This window comes from Grus americana, chromosome 1 (assembly GCF_028858705.1).
Source record: "Grus americana isolate bGruAme1 chromosome 1, bGruAme1.mat, whole genome shotgun sequence".
Lineage (NCBI taxonomy): Eukaryota > Metazoa > Chordata > Aves > Gruiformes > Gruidae > Grus > Grus americana.
In genome coordinates this window covers 93,749,158-93,758,296 of record NC_072852.1, presented here as the reverse complement: position 1 = coordinate 93,758,296, position 9,139 = coordinate 93,749,158, and the positions used below count along the sequence as shown (strand labels likewise).

Here is a 9,139-nt window from a genome sequence, read left to right as displayed (position 1 = left end):
CTGCAGGCCCTAAGAGCAGGGTCTTCCCAGCACCACAAACCATCTGTGATCCCTTGCTGCAGAGCTACTGTATAGAGCAAGATACACATTGTAGTACAACTGTCGCAGACATCCCACTTTTATCCTCAAGACAGCAGTTAAGTTTAAAAACTACTTTATTTGAAATTAAAGCTCTGTTTGAAGTTGCCATTTTCCATCATTAGTAACATGCAATGAAATGTGATCATGTATGTGTCTCCCCACCCTCTTTTCCCTAAATATGTGTGACATGATTCTGCCAGTTCCTAGAAAGAAGGAAATCGGGCAAGGTGGGGGAATTCACTGCTGCTGTTGTAAAAAATCCTTTAGACATTTTGGTTTGGTTTGGTTGGAGGGAAAGTGGAGCCCGAATGACTGAGACTCTGGCTTGGCATGGAAACAGCCCACCCTGAAAAGCAGGGCATCAGCTTCTTCCATGCAGAACTGATTTTGCTATGACTGTGTGTGAGCACTGTAAAACAACAGATGTGTTAATATGAGGATAAAGCACATAAGCAAGTTACAGTGAGATAAGCTTCCTGTGTCACCATAGCCTATTGAAATCTTTGAGTAAGGCCCCTTAAGCTACCTTGCATTTATCATGGGCTAGAGACGTGGGGCTACTGCTGAGGAACTGCTGTGCTGCAAATTAAAAACCTGGCTTGTCACTTGGAAATGTGTTTATATGCCACATCCTCAGATAATTTCTTTATAAGGAAACCACCCTATTCAGGAGAGCATAGAATGGTGTGCTTTACTTAACTGTGTACTTGACCCTTAGAAAACTATGGGACTTGAACATCTTTTGATAAGTAAGACAGTCCGAAGTCAATCTAACATAGTCTACATCTATGTTGCCTATGCTGTGTTACTAGTGAAATGTGTGACCCTTGGAATGGCTCCAGATTCAGATCCTGTCTCTTCAGTGAAATCACTGCAAAGGATCCAGAGACTGTTTCTTGCTGCAAGTTTCTCCTCCACTCCTTTCACTACCCCTCTTCTCCATTTGGGCCATGCACGTGCGTGCACACACACACACAGAGTGTGTGAGCCTTTGTTCTGTTGCTGATATTATCAGAAAGAAGATCTGCAATGGGTAGCAGTGGACTTGCTTTTCTCTAGGGATCTCCAAACATGTTATAGCTGGTCATTGCTTTACAGGAGCATAAGCATCCCAGGAGGCGGGTGCCTTTACTAAGAGCCCTAGATCTCAAAAGCTGCCTTCAGTCTCATCGACCAGTTGCTTTTGTGCCTTTATCTAATGACTTTTTTTGTAACAGAGCCTTATTTGACAAAACTGTAAGTGGGGGTTGGGGTCTTTGCCAGGAGCACAGTGCAGCAGTATCTCAGTTGTCCATGCTCACAGCCAGTGCAGATCCACATGAACCTGGCAGCTGAGAGTCGCTGATCTAGCTCAGTGCCTCACCTCCAGCATAGCAGCCCCAGGTGCCTGGGGAAGAGGGTTATGGAGACAGCACAGAACAGCCCTTTCCTTGGAGCTGCCCTCCTCTAGATCCTAGGTGACAGTAGGGGACACAGGTAGCCAAAATCTAGAGAGGAAATTTAAAATTAAAACCCCCATAGTTATCCGATGGGCACCAGCATGCAGACTTGAACTGCACGATTGCTCCTGAGTTTTTCAGCTAACTCAATAGTGTATGTTTTTCCCCTTGTACTTCCTTAGACACGTAGTCAACATCTGGGAGCACTGTACGCTGCTGTATATGCCTGAGAGGCATTCTGGAAGACGTTTTAGCAGGAAGCACCACATTATCATACATATATGATCTTCACCTCACATAACCCTTTACAAGCACCATTCCTTGGAAGGAAGTCCTCACATAACCCACACAAAATCAGGGGCAAGAGAGGATGGGAAGGGGGAGGAGGGCTCTATGGAAAGTAGGGCACAGTCTTCCTTTGCCTACCTTTGACACGCGTGTGAAGCTTTGAGGTCTCTGTTGACGCTTCCTACATACAGTCTACCTTGCCTGATCCCAGTTAGTGGATAGGGTGGCACTTCCCTGCTGCACTATGATCAAGAAGTGGTTTGGCTGGGGGGGAAAAGCTGTGCAGGGAAGATGGTGAACATGAGAGGTGTGGAACTACAACTCCATGAGGCAGTCGTGGCAATGCAGACATGTCCAGAACAGGGACTGCCTGAAAATCTACTGTCAAAAAAACTGTTCTGTGTTTCTGGATCCAGTGCTTTCTGGGAACTTTTAATACTAAATTTCATGCTTCATTCTGATACTGAATAAAACCAGAAGAGAGCAGAATTTCTTACGGGAGGGACATGATGATTTTTAGTCACCTTGGAGAAGGGTGGTATTTTTGAGTGGGAGGAACTGTGATTTGAAAATTCCTGTAGAGGTTAAAAAAAGAGAAGAGTGTGCATACATGAATTTGGTTTCTGAGTAATGCTCCTTCAGCTCTGCAGTTCACAGCTGCTTGGTTCATGGAGCAAAGCTGAGGCTACATGCGACTTGTTTCACTAACATTTCACACCATTGCTCCAACCCAGATAATTCCACTGATGTTGCCAGTGCTGAGGGCTGCAATTTTAGCTGTGTTTCCATTGACTCACTGGCATGTTAACCACTATGCCTTATTCTGTTCTGACCAGTGAATCAGACATAGCAGCTCAAAAGCCAGTGGCTAGAAGAGCTGCAAACTAGTCTACAGCTTGGTGACTTTGGTTGGCTTCAGCTCAAGTTTGCACTAGGAGAAAACTCAACGATATTTAAAAATTAGTCCCTCTCTGACATTAAATACGCCAGCTGCATGCCTTGCACATCTAATCTTTGAAAAAGCAGAAAGTGTCAATGAAGTAGTAAATATGAGGTGCTAAGACCAACCTTTCATTATTAGTTCCTTGCCATGGGATATATATTGGTTGGTAATTTTATTCCCTATCAGTTCTCAGAAATGCTGCATCTAATCCACACAAACAAGTATTTAATTTCTGTCTTGCCCAAGAATAGTGGATGAAAGTGATTATTCTTGACAACCCCCCTCCCTGGCTTAACTTCAAAGTTAGCTTTGCTTTGAGCATGGTTTGGATAGAGGCCTTAAGAGAGATGTCCCTTCCAACCTGAATTATTCTGTGTTTCTCTTCTGCTGCAGATACTAGATGCAGCATTGCTTAGCACTGCAGGCAGTATTAGTGCTTTGGAGCCATTAGGAGAAATGCTGCAGTATTCTCTTACCATGCCATGTTACAGCCATGAAATGCACGGAGATTGCAGTGCTTTGAACTAAAATCACAGATGCAGTAGTACTATTCAAATGAATAACAGTAGCCAGCTTTTATTTTAGCACCTGAGCTCTATACTAAAATAGGAGAAGGAACAGAAAAGCTTTATTTATTATTTGGCAAACGCAGAGACAGTAAAGCTGCAATGAGAATAGCAAGGGTTCAGACTTTGTCAGTGACAGGTACAACTAGACCTGTGTCTACAGAACTGGGTTGCATGAAAGTAGTGTCATCTGGTTTTATTGGAGTGGCTGTGCTGCTGAAGTTTGTCCATCTGCAAAGGTCTGACTCATGGGCAACCAGTTTTTTGCCCCAGTGTGAGGGCAGAAGAGGTGTTATCTCGCAGCACTTCATCCTTTGGGGGCACAAGAGTGATTCCATCCCGTATTACTCAGGACTGTAGCCAGCAGTGAAGTTTTGCATTTTGCACTGGTGAAGGAGGCTGAGTGTGTATCCCCTGAGCCCTGAAGTCCTCTGTGCACAGAACAGGTATAGCAGCAGCAGTGGCAGTAGAAATATACGTCTGCTTCCAAGCTAATGCAACCACATCATGGCATTTCACAATGAGAAGAAAGTGTTTTTCATGTCAGTTCATTGCATCAGTAAGGTCGCACATTTTGAACACATTTTCCATATTTTATTACACACTGTCTCAGAGTGATGCTGCCAGTTCTGATAAAGCGGAGTGGCTTGGATGAGTCAGGGAGGCTGCATGATCTGGGAGCTGTAAATTGAATTCAATTGCTGATTACTTTTTCGTGCCATCTTTGCAGCATGACTTTTTTTTTTATAAGCTTCCTGCATTGTCAATTTTTATAAAAGTGTGGGGATTCAGGATGCCTTATTTTTTTTTGAAATGAGGTTACAGAAGCCTTGGTAATGTGGAGAATGATGAAGCTGCTAGAAAGCTGTGTTTCACAAGGGGCAAAGATATATCCTTGTCAACTTTTTAGCTCAAAGTTATGAACTTCTTTCAGAGTAATGTGTATGGTGAAGGCTGGAGTTCATTTGTCAAGGCTTCCTACTGTTAATGACATTTTTTCCAGTACCTTTCACTTGATGTTCTGAATGTACTTTGATTAATTTCAATCACCTTCTTGAAAAGTAGGAAAGGTTAAAACCCCCTTATTTTACACGGTAGGTCCAGTGATCTGCCCAATCTCCACCAGTACCTCAGGGCTAGAAACAGATTTTAAACTCCACCATCTAGACTGTCAGCATCAGACTGCAGCCCTGGGAAAGCGTACCTTTTCCCAACCTCTTCTTCCTGCTGCTTCCCTACAGAGACGTTGGTTCAGCTTCCTCTTTGCATAGCTCTTTCTTTGTAAAAGGGAAGCTACTACTTAAGATCCTGTGATACAAGAGGATACTGCAAAGCTCTTTTCTCTTTGGAACTAGCTGTAGCAAATCCTGATACGATACCACCTGGAATATTGTTGTGGAGAAAAAAGTGCTAGCTGCAGTGCTGTTTTTCCAAGGTTATCATAAGCCTTTTAGATTATTTTCGTAACAGCTTCCTGCCTGTGTGTGTAGTATTAAATCATGGCTTAAGTAATAGAAGCAAACAGGAAATGCAAAACTTAAGTCATAAAATCTCTGAGGAAAGGGTAAGGAAGCTGCACTGAAACACTGGTAAAGAAACAACTGAAACAAATTTTCCTGGTCTGGGGAACCGGCTAGATGCCACGATAAATCTTTTCCATCTGCAACTCTGAAATCTAATATTTTGAAAATGTAGTTTTCAAGTAATTGGTGAACAACTGTTCCATAGATTGATCACTATTCCTAGAACAGATTACCCCCAAAAAACCTCACACAAAACTTTGAGCAAGAAAAAGTTGAGAGAGGAAAAGAGCTAAATTGTGACAGAGGAGACATCCTTATCAACTGATAAGGGTTTGTACAGACATCCTAGAATGTCTACAGAGAATATTCTGCCATTAAATAAAACCCAGGAGCCTATTGCCATCGTTACTGACTTCCACAGATCTCTCCCCAGAAATAATTTCAAATAGATTCACTAGGGGATATTTAAGCAGTTCCAATACAGCCATTCCTCAAATCTGGGCATGAGGAACTGTGTAACTTGGCTATTACGTGCATATAGAAAGAAGTCATGCACACCTTATGAACAGAAAATGATGCATTTTTTGTTTGGGTCCACTAGTAGAGAAGAAGTTAGATGATTCCTGCTCTTTCACCTCCTGCATGGTTTAATCATAGTAATACAGGCTTTTGTCAGAACAGTGATATAACTGCTCCTCCCCACTCTGCACATCAGGCTGTAAAAGTTGCCCTGTTCTAGTAACTCTTACCATTTGTGCTAATAAATTCATTCCCTAAAGTTGTTGCAAATTATAGAGCTGTTGCAATTACAGTGACTCTTCCAGGATCATTACAATGAGGAAAAGCCAATTTGATGAGCGTTTGCAATTACAGTTTCAAATGTTAGGACAGGGCATGGTATTTTTCCAATTACATGTCACTGCTAAAAGCTAGGTGTTTTTTTCCTAGTACTTTTTGCTAAAAAGGTCTTACTGCTGTAGCTGTTGTTGTTATCACTATTTCTTTTAGTGTGTATGCTTAAAATCCGTAACAGGTCTCTAGCTACAGTCCCGTATTAAGCCTAGTCAGGCAGGGTGCAGTGTTTGAAGGTGAAGCTGCCAAAAGAGAAGAAAAAAGCCTTGAGGCTACAGGAAATTCAGGTGGCATTGATTCAGGAGAGACCCAAATGCTTCAGGCTGAGTCAGTGCTGAACCTCCTTACAGATTTTGCTGGCAGCATTTTACCAGGACCTTTTCATACATGAGCTGAGTAACTGAATCCTCCTTTTCATCGAAGATCTCCTCATCTTTTTAAAATATAATAGCTTTATATTTAGTCTTTGGGCTAAATTCAAGCTCGGCTATCTCTGTGCTGTCTAGAAGTTGATGGCTCCTACTTGATATAGCTGGAGAGCTTTCTTGGAAGAGTAGTCATCAGAGGCAGAAATATTCTAAAACTTTATATGACTCCTTCAGAAAGAGAGTTTTTCTCCAGTGGGCTCGTTGGACATTTGAGTGAAATTGGTACTAAATGTAATGCATAAAGAGTTTTGAATAGATCTATGAAAAATTACCTTCTCCATCTCTCAATTTGTTTTAAGTTTGTCCTCAAGATGTGTAGCTTCAGCTGATTCTTGAAGCATTGAGAAAGTCTGTTGTCATAAAATGGGTAGGAAAAATGTTAAATTCTAATGCAAAAGAAGTTAGAAAAAACAGTCAAAGTACTTTTGAAGGTATTATTCATAATCTGAGAATAGATACAAAAGAGGCGCAAGTCCTATTTTGTTTATTTTCTAACTCTCACACAAAGCTTGTTTCCATGTATGGCTCAGTTACCTTTTCTTTCAGTTTAATCCATGGAAAACCTTTTGGAAAAGGCCACAGCAGCCAGCTGTAGCATTTTCAAAATTCATGGACTACTGATCTGGGGCTTAATATGGGCCACCCTTTTCCAAGGGTGTGACTGTAGCCGTCCGACTGAACAGCGTTAAGAGGTCAGTCAGCTGTGATCCTTCTCATGGAACCCAGCCGTTGTGGATGGTGAGCAGGTTTCTCCTTCACAGGATTTTGGTATCGTTAGAAAGTTCTCACATGGCTTCCTCTAGCATAGACTGTGACCTACAGATCATAACATTGCTGTGAAATGCTGGAGAGGAAAATCTGAACTAATCACTCATAATAACTCTGCACAGACCCACAGGGTAAGTCTGAGGTCAGGGCTGAATTGATCTTTGATGTTAGAGTGGCAGTAGCTGTAATTCACTTGCTGGTCATGGGAATGGGACTGAGCCAAAACCAGTTTTCTCTGAGCTAGATGAGGGGGAGAAGGGGTGAGAACATGACTTAGGAGGACCCTATCTCTGCATGACCATTCAGGCCAGTGCAGACCGAATGCTGAGTAGGAACTCTCAAAGCTCATGCTGTTTTATACAGGTTTTGTACTTTCTTTGTGCAGGCTTCTTTGTATCAAAATAAAATCTTAAGCATTCAGAATCATCTTGCTTTAACAATCACTAAAGCCGGGTGCTATCTGGCAGCCTGTGCTATGTGGGAAATGAAAAGAGATGCTTAGTTGGTCCCTTTTGGCCATATGGTTTGTGAATTTGGATAGCTGGAGTGACAGCTGATTGAAACCCAGCTCCCAGCCCAGCTCCCAGTGCCCTCTGTCCATTTGCATTCCAGTCATGAGAATGATTTCTCTTTTCTTTACTTTTTTGCTTTTGTAGTGGTGCAGATGGTGGGGGGAAGAAGGGGGTAGGGAGAAAGAGAAGATTTGAGGAAGGGGCTTCTGCATCCTGTCACTATAATTCATTGCGATCTGACTTTCTGGATTTTCAGCCCCGCTCAGCCATCCACCACTCCTCATGTGACTGTCACCTCGCATTATTGTAATTAGCAACTGCCAGCCCCAGAGATTTGACAGTGGAAGTGAAAAAGTCCCAGAAGCTTTCTGCCAATTTAAAATTAACCCTGTCACTGCAGGACAGATTGTCCTGCTCCAGAAGTAGCTCCTTGGCATTCGCACTGAGACAATCCCATGCTCCTGCTGTTGTAATCCAGCTCCCTTGTCTCACCCTGCTTTGTTCTCGTGTCCTCCCAGCTCCCAGGGCTGCTTCACCGTCCTTCCTCCCCACATGCCACCCCTCTTTCCTGGCTATGAGAAATGAAGCTGCTAATGAGAGAGATCAAGCCGACAGTCCCACAGTCCATATGGGTGGATGATAAATGTGGCTTTCCATGGCTGTGCCAAATGCGGTCTGTCCGTCCAGCCTCAGAAAAGACCCTGCTGCTCTGTGCACATCTCTCTTCTCCTTTCCCTTTGCTTGGGACTCCCCTCCCCCCCCGCGCAAGCACCACAGAGTACAAAACCACCTGGGTCCCTGCCCATTTCCATGGCCGTTGGTTCATGCTGCTGTCTAAGACTCGCCATCTTTGCTGCTGTGCATACCTCAGCCAGGTGGATGAAAGCTAGGTCAGATCTGCCTCCTCATGCTACAGGTTCCTCACCTTTGTAAAGGGATTATAGACTTTCTCCAAGCGCGACTGGCAACTGCTGTTGTCGAGGCCCTCGTTACATGGCATTTACAAATCTTGCTTCATTATCTTGTATGCAGGGGGTGGTTGGAGGTCATCCTTGTTGTTACTCTGTTCGGCTAATTAGGAGCAGCTCCTGCTCACCTGCTGTGCAGACATGACAGCACAGTGACAGCTCACAGGAAGGTTGCCTTCCCCTGGGAAGTATCTGGGGTTTCAAACAAAAAATAGGAATACGGAGAGTGCAACAATATCTGACACCCAGTCTCTGTAGTCATTGTATCTGTTCAAACAAATAGAGCACAGCCAGGTAACAAAGGTTCTGATGGTCCTGCAGTTCAACTGGGCAGTGAACTATTTCAGTGTGTGTGACAGGTGGATCTGACACTGCCCTGGCTCAGATACCATTCTGATAGAGTTTGCATAAAATGAAAAATATATTTGCTTGACCTATTCTGCACCCTCCTCTATAGGTACAGGTTTTTGTACTCCCAAGTTCATAAAAGCTGGTACCCCTAGTCTTTTAGGATGACGCCATACCCTTTTTTGCAGTAGTTCCACACTGCCGTAATTAGTTCTGATCCATGATGTGCTTCCCCCCAACCCCTCTTGTTGCAAGCAGTCACGATGATCACTACTGCCTCAGATTGCCTGTTTCTTAGTTCAGCTTCTCTGTGGGTCTGGGGCAGATCAACTCCTCCTCCTCACCACAAGAAGTGGCACTGAGACCTCCTGAAACATGATTTCAGTATCATCTGGTCTTTACACGCTTGAACCATGAAGTTCT

General features: G+C 43.5%; 1 long non-coding RNA gene across 2 annotated transcripts in view; it reads left to right on the top strand.

The window, feature by feature from the left end:
* LOC129210543 (uncharacterized) overlaps positions 1-9,139 on the top strand; it is a 159,724-nt gene that overhangs the window by 43,612 nt on the left and 106,973 nt on the right. The window lies entirely within an intron of this gene.